Source organism: Sus scrofa, chromosome 7 (assembly GCF_054392235.1).
Source record: "Sus scrofa isolate SSC_HxYL_T2T_F1_AM1 chromosome 7, Sscrofa_HxYL_maternal_Yorkshire_Landrace_v2.0, whole genome shotgun sequence".
Classification (NCBI taxonomy): Eukaryota; Metazoa; Chordata; class Mammalia; order Artiodactyla; family Suidae; genus Sus; species Sus scrofa.
In genome coordinates this window covers 16,382,240-16,398,614 of record NC_139389.1, presented here as the reverse complement: position 1 = coordinate 16,398,614, position 16,375 = coordinate 16,382,240, and the positions used below count along the sequence as shown (strand labels likewise).

At 39.2% G+C, this 16,375-nt stretch overlaps 1 protein-coding gene and 1 long non-coding RNA gene across 51 annotated transcripts in view; one reads left to right on the top strand and one right to left on the bottom strand.

Moving 5' to 3' along the window:
* Nucleotides 1-6,710, top strand: part of LOC146401219 (uncharacterized) — a 31,985-nt gene extending 25,275 nt beyond the window's left edge. Inside the window, exons 3-4 of the long non-coding RNA XR_014809732.1 lie at nucleotides 2,980-6,076; nucleotides 6,541-6,710. This is a non-coding gene — a long non-coding RNA (uncharacterized LOC146401219). The remainder of the gene's footprint in view (nucleotides 1-2,979; nucleotides 6,077-6,540) is intronic.
* CDKAL1 (CDK5 regulatory subunit associated protein 1 like 1) overlaps nucleotides 1-16,375 on the bottom strand; it is a 951,913-nt gene that overhangs the window by 494,784 nt on the left and 440,754 nt on the right. The gene's annotated exons all lie outside the window — the stretch shown is intronic.

Genomic DNA, 16,375 nt, shown 5'->3' with positions numbered 1-16,375 from the left:
AAAACTAATTTACAGAAAGAACGGGAAAGATGATCCATATCAAAGTGTGGCCCTCAAGGTTTCCTGAGACTAACTGGTGCTAACAGGAGGGTGTGAGCTTATGGCCACCCTGGGTCACCCTCTGGGGTTCAGTTCCTCACAGCACCTCGCCATTATATGATGGTGCCCTTTAGTCAGACCTACTGCAACAAACATACCTATATATGGGCTTTTTGTTTGTTTTTTTTTTTTAAATGGCCACACCTGCGTTCCCAGGGAGGCATCTAATTGGAGCTGTATCTGCGACCTATGCCGTAGCTCAAGGCAACACTGGATCCTTAACCCACTGAGTGAGGCCAGGGATGGAACTGGCATCCTCACAGAGACAATGTCAGGTCCTTAACTCACTGAGCCACAAAAGGGACCCCCTATATACGGGCTTTAAATCAACTCAGAGTAAATAAGTTTAAACTGGTATCAAAGGAAGAAGAAGTTTCCATTTGTGTGTGTTTCTCAAGTTCAAATTGCTATGATTTACTTTCAAAGGCTCATGGTAGAAAAAAATAGAATGACAAAATAAGACTCATTTATCTTCAAACTTTTTAAAAAAATCACATTAAACAAAGTGCTAATGTTCTGATCGTATTTATCCTCATGCTTTCAACCTGACATCATTCTCTCAACCAGTATTTATCCCGAGTGATCTAATCAAAAGGTAACAAGAATGATTAACGCTGATGCAATGTAATTCCTGCCCTGCCCCGGCCTAAAATATATATCGGACAGATAAGACTCCCTATGAAAATCATGAAATGCAGTAGAGATGTGGCATATGATAAAGTGAATACTAGTGCATTTTTATTAAACATCACCAACAAGAGTGTGATGCACACAATATACTGGCATCTCCCTCAGCCATGAGGCTGGATAACCAGGGATGGGCATGAGTGGTATGAGCAGATCACAAGTCATGGAAAGAGCCTCACAGCTGGGCTGTGGAGGCTGCAGTGAGCAGAAGGAGGGGTAAAACGACCACAAAGGTCATCCTCTCCCTCCTCACACACAAAAGAAGCCTCGTTTACTGGTAATGGTTTTCAGAGCAGTCAGCTGACCCAAACTGGTGTCAGGTCTAAGCATGAGTCAAGCTCTCTTGACAACTTAAATCAACAGACGGGGTGCAGTCCACCCGCCACTTACCCGAGTTCCCGCCACAATCCATTGTTTGGGATTAACTGAAACTGATTATATCTCCCAGGACTCTGGGCAGCAGCCAGGCCATGAGAGTCTGGCAGATAATTGACCCCCTCTGAATACTGCTCAGAATGCATTCCCCGGCTAGACACAAACCTGTGGAACTACTCACGACAATATTTTATGTATTTATTTTGAAACAAATAATGGGATAAGATAATGTTTTACACCACCCAAAGATGAGAGAGCTAATTCTGCTTTAAATGCAACTAAATTCTGTATCTGGGGGGCTGAAAAGGGGGAGGCAGTACTGGGAGTCTGTACTACTCCATGTACTAGCAGCTTTTCTAAAATGGGTGGGTCCATTATAAAAAAGCAGCTAGCTTCTGCTCAGGGGCAGCAGGTGCTGAAATTTCCTTCTGAACAAAAATATCTTGCATATAGGTTCTGCAGAGTTCCTAACCTATTCTCTGTTATTTCTCCTTGTTTAAGTAAGGAAAGACCCAGCCAAATGCAAATTTTATTTAGGAAAGAAGTTTCCAGGCAATATCAACCAACAACACTTCAACAGGATTGACAACATACAAAATTAACTACCAGTGACAAGGACTCTTAAGTGTTCCAGGAAAGCAAAGGTTTACAATGAAGAGGAAAGAAAGGTTTAGAGACTAGTGCTACTGGGGGTTGAAACAGAGTGCGGAGTGAAGAAAGGAAGAAAGGTCTTGAAAGGGTGATGAGAACTCTGGTCCAAAAAAAAAAGACCCCAATTGACAGAATCGTTCTTGGAGACATTAGTAGACTTTAATTAACATGTAGCTGTTGCATATTCACCCTGTTTTCTCAACCTTTTGGACAACGTCTGCCAACTACACTTTCAACACAGAGGGACATTTTCTAAAAATTTATAGAAGTAAAAACAAAAATATTTTCAATGTATTTTTCTTCTTCTGTACTGATTTTCTGTGTATCTTAGATTGCACTGGTCACGTGCATTGGCTTCTACATAGACTGTATCAACTGTTTTTATTTTTTAGGTATCACTTCATGACTCTTCTGCTGTGGTTGTACTTCTTTTGTTATTTTGTTAGGTATCATTGGATGACTGTTCTGTTGTGCTGCTTTTATTATTATTAGAAAAAGCATCAGCAGTCATTTAATGAGTGAATACCAAGAACTGTCTTAAGTCTATCTTAGTGCACATTATCTTAAGTCTCACAACCTTAAAGAAAAGGACTTATCTTCATTTTACTGATAAGAAAACCAAGGTCAAAGAGGTTAAGTAATTTGGTCAATATTACAAAGACAGTCAGGACTTAAATCTAGTTTATCTGACCCTATGGGTGTGCTCCCATATTTTGATCTGACTATTCCTGTACAAAAGTTCTTGCTAAGAATAAAATTATGACAGCACTGCAAGTGAATATCTCTACCAAAGTGGCTAGGTTCACAACATACTTAAGTTTAGCATCTTTTTTCTTTGGCTTTTTTTTTTTTTTTTTTTTTTTTTTAACATCATAATACCCATGAATTTGCTAGAGTCCCTTTCTGTCAAAACAGCCAAAATTAGTTGAAGATGTAGGGCTATCCCCAATACACCCAACTTATACATTTTTTAGTCTGACCTTTTTTTTTTTTTTTTTTTTCAGGGCTGCACCAACAGCATATAGAAGTTCCCAGGCAAGGGATGAAATAGGAGCTGTAGCCGCTGGCCTACACCACAGCCACAGCAACTCGGGATCCGAACCGTGTCTGCAACCTACACCAAAGCTCATGGCAATGCTGGATCCTTAACCCACTGAGCGAGGCCAGGGAATCGAACCTGCATCCTTAGGGATGCTAGTCAGGTTTGTTAACTGCTGAGCCATGACAGGAACTCCCAGACTCTGATTTCTAAGCTGCCTACTCATTCCACATGTTCATGATCATTTTAACTAAACTGGCAAAACCTACATATCTTGTCCCTTCATGTCTTTTCACTTTTTCTTTTTGGGGAGTAAAGACTGAAAGAAAAAGAGAAAGAATTATTTGTTTCTAATGAGGTTTGCACCATAGCTTCTAAAACTTCTAAACAATATCATTTAGGATATTGGTGTTAATAAAGCATTTTTACTTTGGAGATAAAATATTTGTGGGGTGGAAAATAAAGAAGGAAAGAGAAAAGGGCCCGTGAATAAATAAAATGCTTTTTTAAAAAGGTTAAGTGGTTAAAAAAAAAAAAAAAAAAAAAGCTAGAAGCAACTTTTAAGATTCTTTCCTCAGTGCTAGTTGAGGTAAGTAAATTAAAGGGCCACATTGTTATTTAGCATCTCCTAGTGGCCTACCAGCATATGAGACATTTTGAACGAAAGGCTTAAATAGGTTACATTTTGAATATTGCTATATGGATGACAGTTCCTATGCACATCCAATTCATTAAGGAAAAAACTTTTAAACATCACCATAAGGCACAGCGCACAAGACAGCAGTTAGTCACGTACAGCACCTGAACCACAGGTTACTGTTACAGCCGAGTGACTTCTAAGGCGTCTGGAAAAGGTATTATTTAAGTTTCATATATCTAATCAGAGCCTAAACCATTAATAGTTATGCCATCAAGCCTCCAGTCTATTTTTAATGAAAAATAAAACCCCTTTAGAAACTCTTAATTCTGTACACAGCACCTGACATAGCAGTAGAAAGAATACAAGGTGGGATCTTAATTAGGAAAAAAAATACATTTGGAGTATTTGTAACAAATGGGCACCTGTAGAAATAGTTTCTCTTAAAACTAAGAAAGAAAGAGAAAAGGAATGAACAGCTCAATGAGGAGGCCAAAAGAAACCAATCAGTTAAAAATAGAAACCAAACAACACCTAACAAATGAGGCACAGGACAGATAGCAAAGTAAAAGAGATAAGGTAGGAAAGGCACAACCTCCCTTTTGCCACTACTAAGAAAACACACCTAGTTTATATATGAATATACCTTCATTTAAATAATCTGGGAGGGAATGGAGAAAAAAACAGTTCTCCCTACCTTCGCAAAGAAAAATATTACCAAAATATTACCGAATAACAAAAAGCAATGACTAGACACAAAATAATAATGTATATGCCTCTATTAATTCAATTTTAGGCCATTAAAAGTTTGCTTGACCTAAGAGTTCATCTTTAGCAAAAGCAGCTAATGTCATAATATTTGCAAAAGGCTAGATAATCCTTCTATTTTATATCTCGAAATAATTTCTATCGCTTAGAAGCTTATTTCAATATTTTAAAAACATTTTTGTAAGAACACATTCCATTGAGGTGATATGAAACAGACATAAGCAAAAACTGCAACATACACGTATTTATACTTTGGGGACCAACTTTGGTTTTAGCATTTTGTTATAGGTAATTAGCACCAAATTAGTTCATCAGCAATCAGTGCTTCTTTCTTTTTTTTTTTTTTTCCTCAGCAGCTCTTATAAGTAAAAACCCTAAATTTAAAACCCCTGTCTTGAACATCCAGTGTGGACCAAATAGACCCTATGTGCATATACTTGACTACATTATTGGATTTATTTCCAGTGGCTTGATATTATTTCTAGAGAAATAATTCTGGGCTCCATGTTTAGCTCTCTAAATAAAAAATCCTACTAATCCACACCTATATTAAGCAGTGAATATTCTAGCAATTTGTTTGAAGAAAGTGTAAATTCACTCTGCCCTTGCTGCTAGTACACCAAATACTGAGATGGTTTACCCAAGGGAGATTGTACAGAGAAAGCAGAAACGCCTGTTTGACCCCTGCTGGCAATCAATTTATGGCCTCAAGCCATAGAGCTTGATAGCCCTTGCAATGCTATATTAGCTTTTGTAACTCTTGATATTATTCATATTCATACAAATGTCAAATTCCTATTGGTAACCTGACCCAAAAATGTTCATAATTTCAGTTTACACCCTTTAAAACATCTCAGAATGGAGGACTTGAATTAAATTTTATATATTTTAAATTAAACACCCAAGAAAGGGAATTAAGAAGAACAGCCTTTGCTGCTAAACACTGGATACCATGCTGTGTGAAGGTTGGGCATTTAAGAAATATAAAAGAGCCCGGAAGAGCAAGCTCTCTTAACAATTACAATAACGAAATCACTGTCTTTCAGTGAATGGAGTCAGCAGTGAAGAATTAGACAAAGCAGAGCTAGGAAGGGAACTGACTTTCCAAGGCTATTTTCTATAGGATACAATTATTTTGCCTTACAATATGGGTGCATGTCAGTGTGAGGATGCTAGTAGCAGGCTGTATGCAATGAATCAAAACATGAAGGCAGTCATTTTCACCTTCCTGCCGGGTCCTGCTGCATTGAGGTGATGATGCAGTTTGAAGGACCTGATGAGGTGCCTGTGCTGGATTATAGCTCCCTTGACCTAAGACAAGTACTCTGCCCAAGCCGGCAAAATCTTTGCTGTCCTTCCTATAGGCTTTTCTACTACAAGATTCTGAAATCTCCACATCCTACAACACAAGTGAGGACTATGACAACAACAACAGACATCCTTCATTCGACAAGGACATAATGGGCTTATGTTTTAGGTACTATAGTAGCTTCTGCTGCAGATACAGACATGAAAAGACTCATGAAGCTATACGGGATGGGAGGAAAACACATGCACAAACACAGAACAATGTGTTAAGTACTATAATGGAGATAAACTATAAGGAGATTATGCATGTAAAATACTTAGCACAATTCCTGGCAGTACAAATCTGTAAGTGGTAGGTGGTATGAATTGCTACTGTTACTGTTTCTTGGACTGAAGGCAATAAGGAGCTAAGGAAGATTTCTGACTTTAAAAAATACAAGGCCTGTGAGATCCCTGATGGCTCAGTGGGTTAAGGACCCAGCATTGTCATTACTTTGGCTCTGGTTACTGCTGTGGCTCAGGTTTGATCCCTGCCCTGGGAATTTCTGCATGCAGTGAGCACAGCACCCCCCCCCAAAAAAAAAATCTTAACAAAGGATCAGTCTGAATTATTCTCTTTAGGTTTCAAGGATCCTTAAAATATAATCCTTATAATATAATTTTGGCCATGGCTTGCAGCAGCTTGATGTGGGAATCTCAGTTCCCAGACTTGGGACTGAACCCAGGCTACAGTGGGGAAAGTGCTGAATCCTAAGCATTAGACCACCAGGGAACTCACAAGACTTATGAGGTTTTAAAAACATTCTTAGCTATTCAATATAAGTTCTCTTTTATGAAGATAACTGACAAAAAGAAAAAATATCTTGAGGAGTTCCCATCGTGGCGCAGTGGTTGGCGAATCCAACTAGGAACCATGAGGTTGCGGGTTCGGTCCCTGCCCCTGCTCAGTGGGTTAATGATCCGGCGTTGCCGTGAGCTGTGGTGTAGGTTGCAGACGCGGCTCGGATCCCGCGTTGCTGTGGCTCTGGCATAGGCCAGTGGCTACAGCTCTGATTCGACCCCTAGCCTGGGAACCTCCATATGCCGCGGGAGTGGGCCAAAGAAATAGCAAAAAGACAAAAAAAAAAAAAAAAAAAAAGATAAAAAGAAAAAATATCTTGAAATTCTCTAACAAATATATGAATACATTCCAATATGACTGTCGCCAGGGACAGGAGATTATAGCTTTTAATAGAATAAAGTGCAGGCTTTGAATTACAAATCTGTCACATACATACCTTCTCTGATCTTAAGTTTCTCAACTTAAAACTCGGGAATAGCACCATAAACTTGCAGGGTTATTCTGAGATTATTGATTCTCCTACATCGACATAGGAGTTCCCATTGTGGTGCAGCAGAAATGAATCCAACTAGGAACCATGAAGCTGAGGGTTTGATCCCTGGCCTCGCTCAGTGGGTTAAGGATCCAACGTTGCTGGGAGCTGTGGTGTAGGTTGCAGACGTTGCTTGGATCTGGCATTGCTGTGGCTGTGGCCTAGGCTATCAGCTGTAGCTCCAATTGGACCCCTATGCTACAGGTGCGGCCCTAAAAAAAAAAAAAAAAAAAAAACACCCACAAAAGCTAACATCCATAAAAGGTATTCAGAGCAGTTCTTGAACTACATGTGGGGAATAACCAGTTTTCCTTCTAATTCATTATAGACTGGTACATTCCTAAAACTCAACTGAAGTGAATTACTAAAAAATACACCACAAATCTGATGTCTTGGGAATGTTAAATTACTGGAAAAATCTAAGTGATTACTTTCAATTTCAGTAGTAATCCTGTACATTGATGACAAAGAGTTTGCAAACAGGCATTAGTTTATGAGCCAACTTTTTAGCAATACCTATTTAGAGCATGGCGTATGTGATAGCAGAGCACAATAGTTAAAACGCACTGGCTCGGTACTAGGCAACCAGGGTTCAAAGTTTACTCCATCACCTACTATCTCTAACTTCAAGCTCTCTGTGCTTCAGTTTCCTCATCTCTAAAAATGCGACTATCAATAATACCTGGGGTTGTGGTAAGAATTAAATAAGTTCATATATATAAACCAATTTGAATAGAGACTGGGACACTTTTAAGTGCTCGATCAGTATTAGTAAATAATATAATTAGTCAATGAATGTAATATATATATACAAAAAGTCATGACTCTAAGGGTAAATATTTTTTTGTCTTTTTAGGGCTGCACTGGCAGCCTATGGAAGTCCCCACCCTAGGGGTTGAATCAGAGCTGCAGCTGCCAGCCTACACCACAACCACAGCAATGCTGGATCCAAGCTACATCTATGACCTACACCACAGCTCACAGCAAGTCTGGATCCTTCCCCACTGAGGGAGGCCAAGGATCAAACCTGGATCCTCATGGATTCTAGCTGGGTTCATTTCCACTGAGCCACAATGGAAACTCCCAGGAGTAAATATTTTTAATGCAAATGCTGTTTTTCTATTTGTATATTTCTGTTTTTTTATTTGGGGAAAAATAAAGATTTATTTTGGTCTATAGAAAAGGAAAATACACATCTTTTATGCATGAAAATATTGCTTTAAAATGTGTTAAAATTAAGGAGTTCCTGTCATGGCTCATTGGAAATGAATCCAACCAGCATCCATGAGGATAAGGGTTCAATCCAGTGTTGCTGTGAGCTGTGGTATAGGTTGAAGATGTGGCTCTGATCCCGCGTTGCTGTGGCTGTGGTGTAGGCAGGCAGCTATAGCTCTTATTTGACCCCTAGCTTGGGAAACTCCATATGTCACGGGTGTGGCTCTAAAAAGACAAAAAAAAAAAAAAACAAAAACAAAAAACAAAAACCAACAACAGTGTTAAAATTAAATAAGTAGTGCTTTTTAAAGCTTCCAATGTACCTGGATTTTTAACATTGTAAAGAATTTCCTATTAAATTTAGTTTTTTTATCAATGTAAGAAAAATTCAGGGATTACACTATAAACATTAAGATGAATTTTGACATAAGGAGACAAATAAATTAAATTTTATCATTAAAATTTTAAAAATTTAATTATATCCTGATTGTTGAAAGCATAAATTATTTCAAAGGGAGAAAAGAGAACAAAACCCAATTATAATAGTTGATAAGATTTAGTACAAACTATACAATGAAATAAATTTTTTCAAGGAAAAACTCAAAAGAGTAATATTTTTTTCCAAGGATAGACAATTTAAAAATTGAATCACAATAAATTAGGAAAAAGGATACAAAAAAGTAATTATTGGACAATTGAACTAAAACACTATTTAGTAAAAGGCATTTGATGCTTTGTTCTATTTTAGTCTATGGTTAGACAAAAAAAAATTGCCCTAAATAATAATTAAGAGAAATCTGTTCACTTTAAAGGCTATTCATAAGAAACCACTGACTTCATTGATCAAAATAAAGTAGTTTAAAAGGAGGAAATTCTTTTAAGAATTTAAGACACCTAAGATAAATAAAAGCAAAAGCACATCATGCAGAGAACCCCACACGAAGGGGAGGACATGCCATGGTGGAAATAAGCTTGCAAAGAGAAATGTGCGGGAGTTGCCTTCGTGGCTCAGCAGTTACTGAACCCAACTAGGATCCATGAGGATGCGGGTTTGATTTCTGGCGTTGCTCAGTGGGTTAAGGACCCCAGGTTGCCAAGAGTTGTGGTGTAGGTCGCAGGCATGGCTCAGATTCTGAGTTGCTGTTGCTATGGCGTAGGCCAGTGGCTGTATCTCTGATTGGACCCTTAACCTGGGAGTTTCCATATGCCACAGGTGCGGCCCTAAAATTAAAAAAAAATTTTTTTAAAGGGGGGGGAGAGAGAAAAGGAACGAAAAATGTGATTTTTCCCCTCTCCATCTCTTTTGTTCTAACAGGAAAATAGTGATTCTGGCAGAATGCCAACTCCAGTGTACTGGCATCTTGAATTGGAGATGGTAGCAGAAGAAATATACCTAAGATTCTGCATCAACTTTTTGATCTAATGTGACAGCACAGTGGGTAGAAAGGAAAACCCTAGCAGGTAGAGAAACCAGAAGAATGGAATCACCATGAGGCTGAGGCAATTGCTAATACAGACCAAAATGACATCTAGGACAAGAAAAACTTGAGATGACACTGATTTTTGTTTGATATTAGAAAGGAAAAAAAAAAAAAAACCCTAGAAGTTAAATGTCCTTAAGCGTTAGATGGCATTTTCTGATAATCACTCAAAACAGATAATTGATAATATGCCAAAATATTAATTTGAGGTGGTTTCAGTATATGAACATTTACAAAGACACACAGAGAGAAATGACTATCCCCACCAGCAACAATAAAAAGTAAAGAATATCTACCGGCTTATGTGCAAAACCAGGTATGATTTCTAAGGTGTGTGTGTGTGGGGGGGGGACAGGACTAGGTGCTTAGAATTATGATTACAAATTCTTTTTAGCGGCAGTTATCAAGTAACATGTTAACTTTTTTTTTTTTTTTTTGCTTTTTAGGGCCACATCCGTGGCAAATGGAAGTGCCCAGGCTAGAGGTTGAACTGGAACTGCAGCTGCTGGTCTATGCCACAGCCACAGCAATGCAGGATCTGAGCCAAGTCTGTGACCTACACCACAGCTCATGGCATCACCAGATCCTTAATACTTGGGTTCGTTATCACTGAGCCACAATGGGAACTCCAAATTGGTTAACTGGTTTTTTTCTTTTCCTTTTTTTTTTTTTTTTTGAGAACTTTCATGTATTTATTTATTTAATTTATTTTTACATTTACTTTATTTTTTCCATTAAAGCTGGTTTACAGTGTTCTGTCAATTTTCTTTCTTTTTTTTAATCATTTATTTACATATATTTTTTTTTTCTACTGTACAGCATGGTGACCCAGTTACACATATACGTATACATTTTTCTCACATTATGTGTTCCATCATAATTGACTAGACAGAGTTCCCAGTGCTACACAGCAGGATCCCATTGCTAATCCGTCCCAAAGCCAACATTCTGCATCTATTTACCCCAAGCTCCCAGTCCCTCCTACTCCCTCCCCTTCCCCCTTGTCAACCACAAGTCTATTCTCCAAGTCCATGATTTTCTTTTCTGTGGAAAGGTTCCTTTGTGCTGCATATTAGATTCCAGATATAAGTAATATCATATGGTATTTGTCTTTTTCTTTCTGACTTATTTCACTCAGGATGAGAGTCTCTAGTTCCATCCAAGTTGCGAACTTTTAAAAAGTAGATGTAGGAGTTCCCGTCGTGGCGCAGTGGTTAACGAATCCGACTAGGAACCATGAGGTTGCGGGTTCGGTCCCTGCCCTTGCTCAGTGGGTTAAGGATCCGGCGTTGCCGTGAGCTGTGGTGTAGGTTGCAGACGCGGCTCGGATCCCGCGTTGCTGTGGCTCTGGCGTAGGCCGGTGGCTACAGCTCCGATTCAACCCCTAGCCTGGGAACCTCCATATGCCGCGGGAGCGGCCCAAGAAATAGCAACAATAACAACAACAACAACAACAACAACAACAACAACAACAACAACAACAAAGTAGATGTAGTGGCAGAGACTGTTGATGACCCCTCCATATCCATTCCCTGAATCTTCCACAGAAATAGATTATTAGTGAGACACAGAGATGCCTAGAAGAAATTATTATTTCCCATCTGCCTTTTGGCTAGGGATGGCCACATCCTAGTCAATGAGATATGAGTGGAAGTGACCTGTACAACTTCAAAGAAAGTGATATTTAAGGCAAGGAGGGGTAGATGCTTCTTCAATTCTTTCTCCTTTTTGTTGGCTGGAATGCAGACTTGATGGACAGATTTTAAGCAGTCATCATGGACCATGATGCAGAAACTCACGCTGAGGACAGCTGAGCCGTAAGAGAGAATCCTGGATCTTTTTGCCACTGTGGACCATCCCACTGGCACAAGGTTACCACCTCCTATTTTTGCCTTTTTTTTTTTTTTTTTAATATGAGAGGGTTAATATACATCTTTCACCTTTGAGATAATTACTTTATGTTTTTGGTCAATCACAACCCAATCCAGTCATATCTAAACCAGAATGGTACATGTAACAGAAGCCAAAAAAATGGCATTAGTTTAGTTGGGCAGGATGTAGGAAGGACTCATATTGCAGGCTGGAAAGCTAATTAATACTATATGTTGGCAAAATATTCAGCCAAATTGTCATCTGCTGAACCTTGGAAGATAGACCTAGTGTTAACTACGTCTGTAGCGGTAGAAGTGTTACAAGTGATTCAGAACTTTAAATACTAGCTGGCTCCTTCTTGCTGTTCTTAGCAACAAGGAACTCAGCCTAGGGCTGGCCAGGTGCAAGCTGAGATTTCTTAGCTTTCCTAAGAAAATCTCTCTGTGAATTAAAGTCTAATTGGACAGAGAATCCTGTGATTTAGAGGTTTGCAGGTTTACAAAAGCCAAGCAAAGCAATTACAAGCACTGGCTTCAATACCACAGGAGACAAGACTGGTGACACACCATATACACTGGACCAGTTTTCTGGCAGTGATGGGATTAAGAGTGTTTTGGATGGTCTGAAAGGAAGTGACCGCTAAGTTCAGAGGCAGGAGATAAAGAGAGGCTAGAGGTCAATACATAGAAGCGTCTTCAGGTGTCAAACTATGTTCAGACAAGAGTATATTTTGACTACACCTGTTCATGGAATTGACAAAAGCAAAGGGACTGAAAGCATACTAAATTTGAGGGAATTTGGTTGCCAAAGATACACCAGGAGGGTTTGCATGGCATGTGACAGTACAACCCTTAAAGCGATCTCCATGTCTCCAATCAGCACCAGAAGGAAGTATCAGAACCCAACCAGAAGATCGTACTCCCTAATTAATGCCTTTCCAATGTGGCCATGGATGAAGGTCCATCAGCTGGGGGGTTCCTCTCACGGAGGGAGATCAGAGCTCATCAGACAAGGTAACTACAGAATGTCCCTCGGGGCGAGGGCAGAAAATCTTCATCATGATTTCTACCAGGCAAGATGTGTTAATGCCCACTGAATGGCAGCTGATATGTGTTTCACATTCTCCCATTTTTCAAACAAGAATGTTAAAAGTTACAATTACCTTATTTTTACTCAATTTTCAATGGGGCATTTGGGTTTCCTTTTGGCCATCAGTCCATAGAAAGCCACACCTGGGCCGCTGAAAAGGAGAGAGCATCAGCCACAGACTGTGGTACAACATGACAGACAGGGTGACTAGGAGTGGGGCTGTGTTATTCTCAGACAAAAGGTTAAGTTCTGGATGTGGCAATTAGACTGGTCAAATAGGAGAGAGCGAGGCACAGACTACTTGCTATTCTCTACTATCTCACCTCCTCCTATTTTCAACAGACACCTTAGTTTTGGAATGGGAATAAGGCCACTCAAAATAAGACTACATTGCCTAGCCTTTTTGCTAAGTGCAGACACGTGGCTAGGTTCGGACGAACTGGGTATAATCAAAGTGACATGTGTGACTTTCAAAAAGTAAAGGGAAGAAACAAATATTCTTCTTTGCCCCTCACCTTCCTACAGATTAGAATGTAAATTTGATGGCTGGAGCTCATGCAGCCATCTTGGACCATGAGATGAAAGCTGTATCCTGCCTGCATCCCTGATATGCTGAAGCCTTATAAAGCTCTATTGCCTAGTGCTGGACTTCATTTACATGACTGAGAAATAAATTTCTACTTTCTTTATGCCATTACTTTTTTCGGTCACTTGCAGACAAACTGAACGCAACTTTCATATACATAAGTGTGCAAGTGTGTGTAATCTAGTTAAAGCCTTTCTCTATAGTAGTAGGTTTTATTATATCACAGACAAACTCAAACCTAACATTTACAGTCATCCCCATCTGCCTTACCATAATTAATATGGAGGTTTTACTAATACTTAGCAAAAACTGTAGCTCTAAGTACTAAGATAATATTACCCATTTAAAAATGTCAGTCCCTAGAAGATAGTTTATAAAGTTTTATTCTTGATATTCTACACCTAACAAGTACCTAACATATATTCTATAACCAAGTAATATTTGCTGAAAAACCGCAAGACTTTGGCTCCTCTGAAATTAATATTAATTCACATTGATGATTTAAATTGGTTAGATTTTAATAATCTGAGATTCAAACTTTATAAACAATTATAGGTTACATTCCCCTATCTTGTCCCCACTGTTTGCTGCTGATTTAGTTTTGGTATCTTTCAGATAGTATGCAAAGTCAAACAGAACAATGCTCCATGCACTACACATGCTCTTTTAATTCCTTATTGTTTTTGAAAAGAATATAAGGCGCTAGACATAATAACAATGACTCAGAAAATGTTCATCAGAGGATGATGATAAGGATGAGTACAGGGAGGCAAGAGTGACCAATAACTGGTTCTCTCTCCTTATGCGCCAGCAAGTGAGGAAAAGATTGGTGTTAAGAATTGAGGCTGTGGAGAAAAGGGAACTCTATTACACTGTTGGTGGGAATGTAAATTGGTGTAACCACTGTGGAAAACAGCATGGAGATTCCTCAGAAAACTAAAAATAGAATTACCATTTGAACCAGCAATCCTACTCCTGGGCATCTATCCAGAGAAAAACACGACTCGAAAAGATACATGTACTACAGTGTTCATTGCAGCACTATATACAATAGCCAAGACATGGAAACAATCGAAATGTCCATTGACAGAGGAGTGGATCAAGAAGATGTGGTACATATACACAATGGGATATTACTCAGCCATTAAAAGAAAAGAAATAACGGCATTTGCAGCAACATAGATGGACCTAGAAATTATCATGGTAAGTGAAGTTAATCAGACAGTGAGACACCAACATCATACGCGATCATTTACATGTGCAATCTAAAAAAAGGACACAATGAACTTCTTTGCAGATCAGATGCTGACTCACAGACTTTGAAAAGCTTATGGCTTCCAAAGGAGATAGGCTGGAGGACTGGGGGATGTGCTCGGGGTTTGGGATGGAAATGCCATTAACTTTGGTTGTGATGATCAATGTACAACTGTAAATATAATAAAATTTTATTGAGTAATAAAAAAAGAATTGAGGCCATTTATGAGCAGGAGTTTGGGCTGGATATTTAGTAGACTTGGCTCTGGGGAAAAGATAAACAGAAGATAGAAATGAGGACTTAGTGTCTGAAACACAGCAGGTTACACAGATGAGAGCTCTGCAACACGTAACCAGTAGTCCAGCATTTTATCCTCTTGATACATACTTCATAAAGAAGTGCAGTTTACAGTTTACAGGTAAGCCACTCCATGTGGTCACATTCAAACGCAGCTTATCACCCCCTAACCCCTCCACCTGGTTGAGGAATTAAAAAAAAAGAGGTAATACTGACTATAGAAAGATGTATTAAATTTTTAAGAGAAGATACTATATAACTTAAACATTTCTATTTAACAGGAAACTTTGTAATTGGAAAATTACTATCATCCCTAATGTTTATAAAAATTATCCTATCTGGAAAAGCTAGATGCCACGAAGGCAATGAATAAAGTTTGGAGGATGACAGACGGGGGTCTGAATCTCAATCTGCTAGTTACGAGCACAATAACTTGGGGCAAGTCACTTAACCATGTGCCTTAATTTCCTCACCTGTACAATGGGGGTAATGATATTTCCTATCTAGTGTGTGCCTCTGTGAAAATTAAATCAGTTAACCCATGTAAAGTAATTAGAACATCACTTTCAATGTATTATAAGCTCAATAAATACTGCCTAATAATTATGATTAGCTATTAGCCAGCAGGGGTTCACAGAACACAGAATCTCTAAAAAAGAAGAGTATTACGTTCCACTAAAGGGAATATATCAGTTTCTCTACAAACATCAGGGGATCTTCCTGCCTATGAAAGGAGAACTTTAATTAAAGCAGACTGAGAAATACTTACTCGAAGCCTCAATCTTATTGTTCCAGAGTAAGGGCCATTCTCCAACAAACACCTATTATCCTTGTTTCTTGCTCTTGTGCCCCTGGATGTTGTGTACAAGGTGTCTAATATGGGGGTCCTGGAGGACAAGCCCCGCACTGTGTGGAATCGAGGATGTGGCCGTCCACGAAGAACGAGGAAGACCTGTTCCTGTATCAGCCATGACTACATCTCAGGAGCTTTTGAACACTGAAAGTATTTGGCAAAGAATGTAATGTAACAATACTCCCCGCCCCACCCCCTGCCCATGTAATCTAGAGTACCCAGCCCCATATCTGCTTACAGGAGGCAACTCTAGTTGACATTTGACCCCTGCCATGTTCATTTTCCAAAAACTGTAACATCCCTTGGCTTCCATGATGTTATTTCTTTCTGGCCCTCCTCCTATACTGGCCTGATGGTGCCTTTTCAACCTCTGTCAAGGATCCTTTTTCCTTTCCCATCACTCAAGTACCGGTGTTGCCTACACTTCTGTTGTTGGCCTTTTCCTTCCTTTCTTCTGGATGAGCTCACACCCACTCTACCACTCAAATGCTGATGGCTGCCAAGCATTAACCTCTAGACCCCCATCGCCCTCCTGGGTGTGTGACCCATGTTTTCTACAGCCTAGGAGCTTTTCCCGATGTTCTACAGAGGCATTTCAGATTCAATACATCTAAAACCACAGCTGTTATCTTTTCCACCCCAATTCTTCTCATTACCCTATCTGGGTTAACTACTAGGTCTTAAGATAAGATACCAAGAAGTCATCCTTGACACTCAGTCCTACCTTCCTCATCTTCCCTCCTAAGCATACACTGTAAATTTTATCTTCTCAGTATGTGTTGGGTCCACC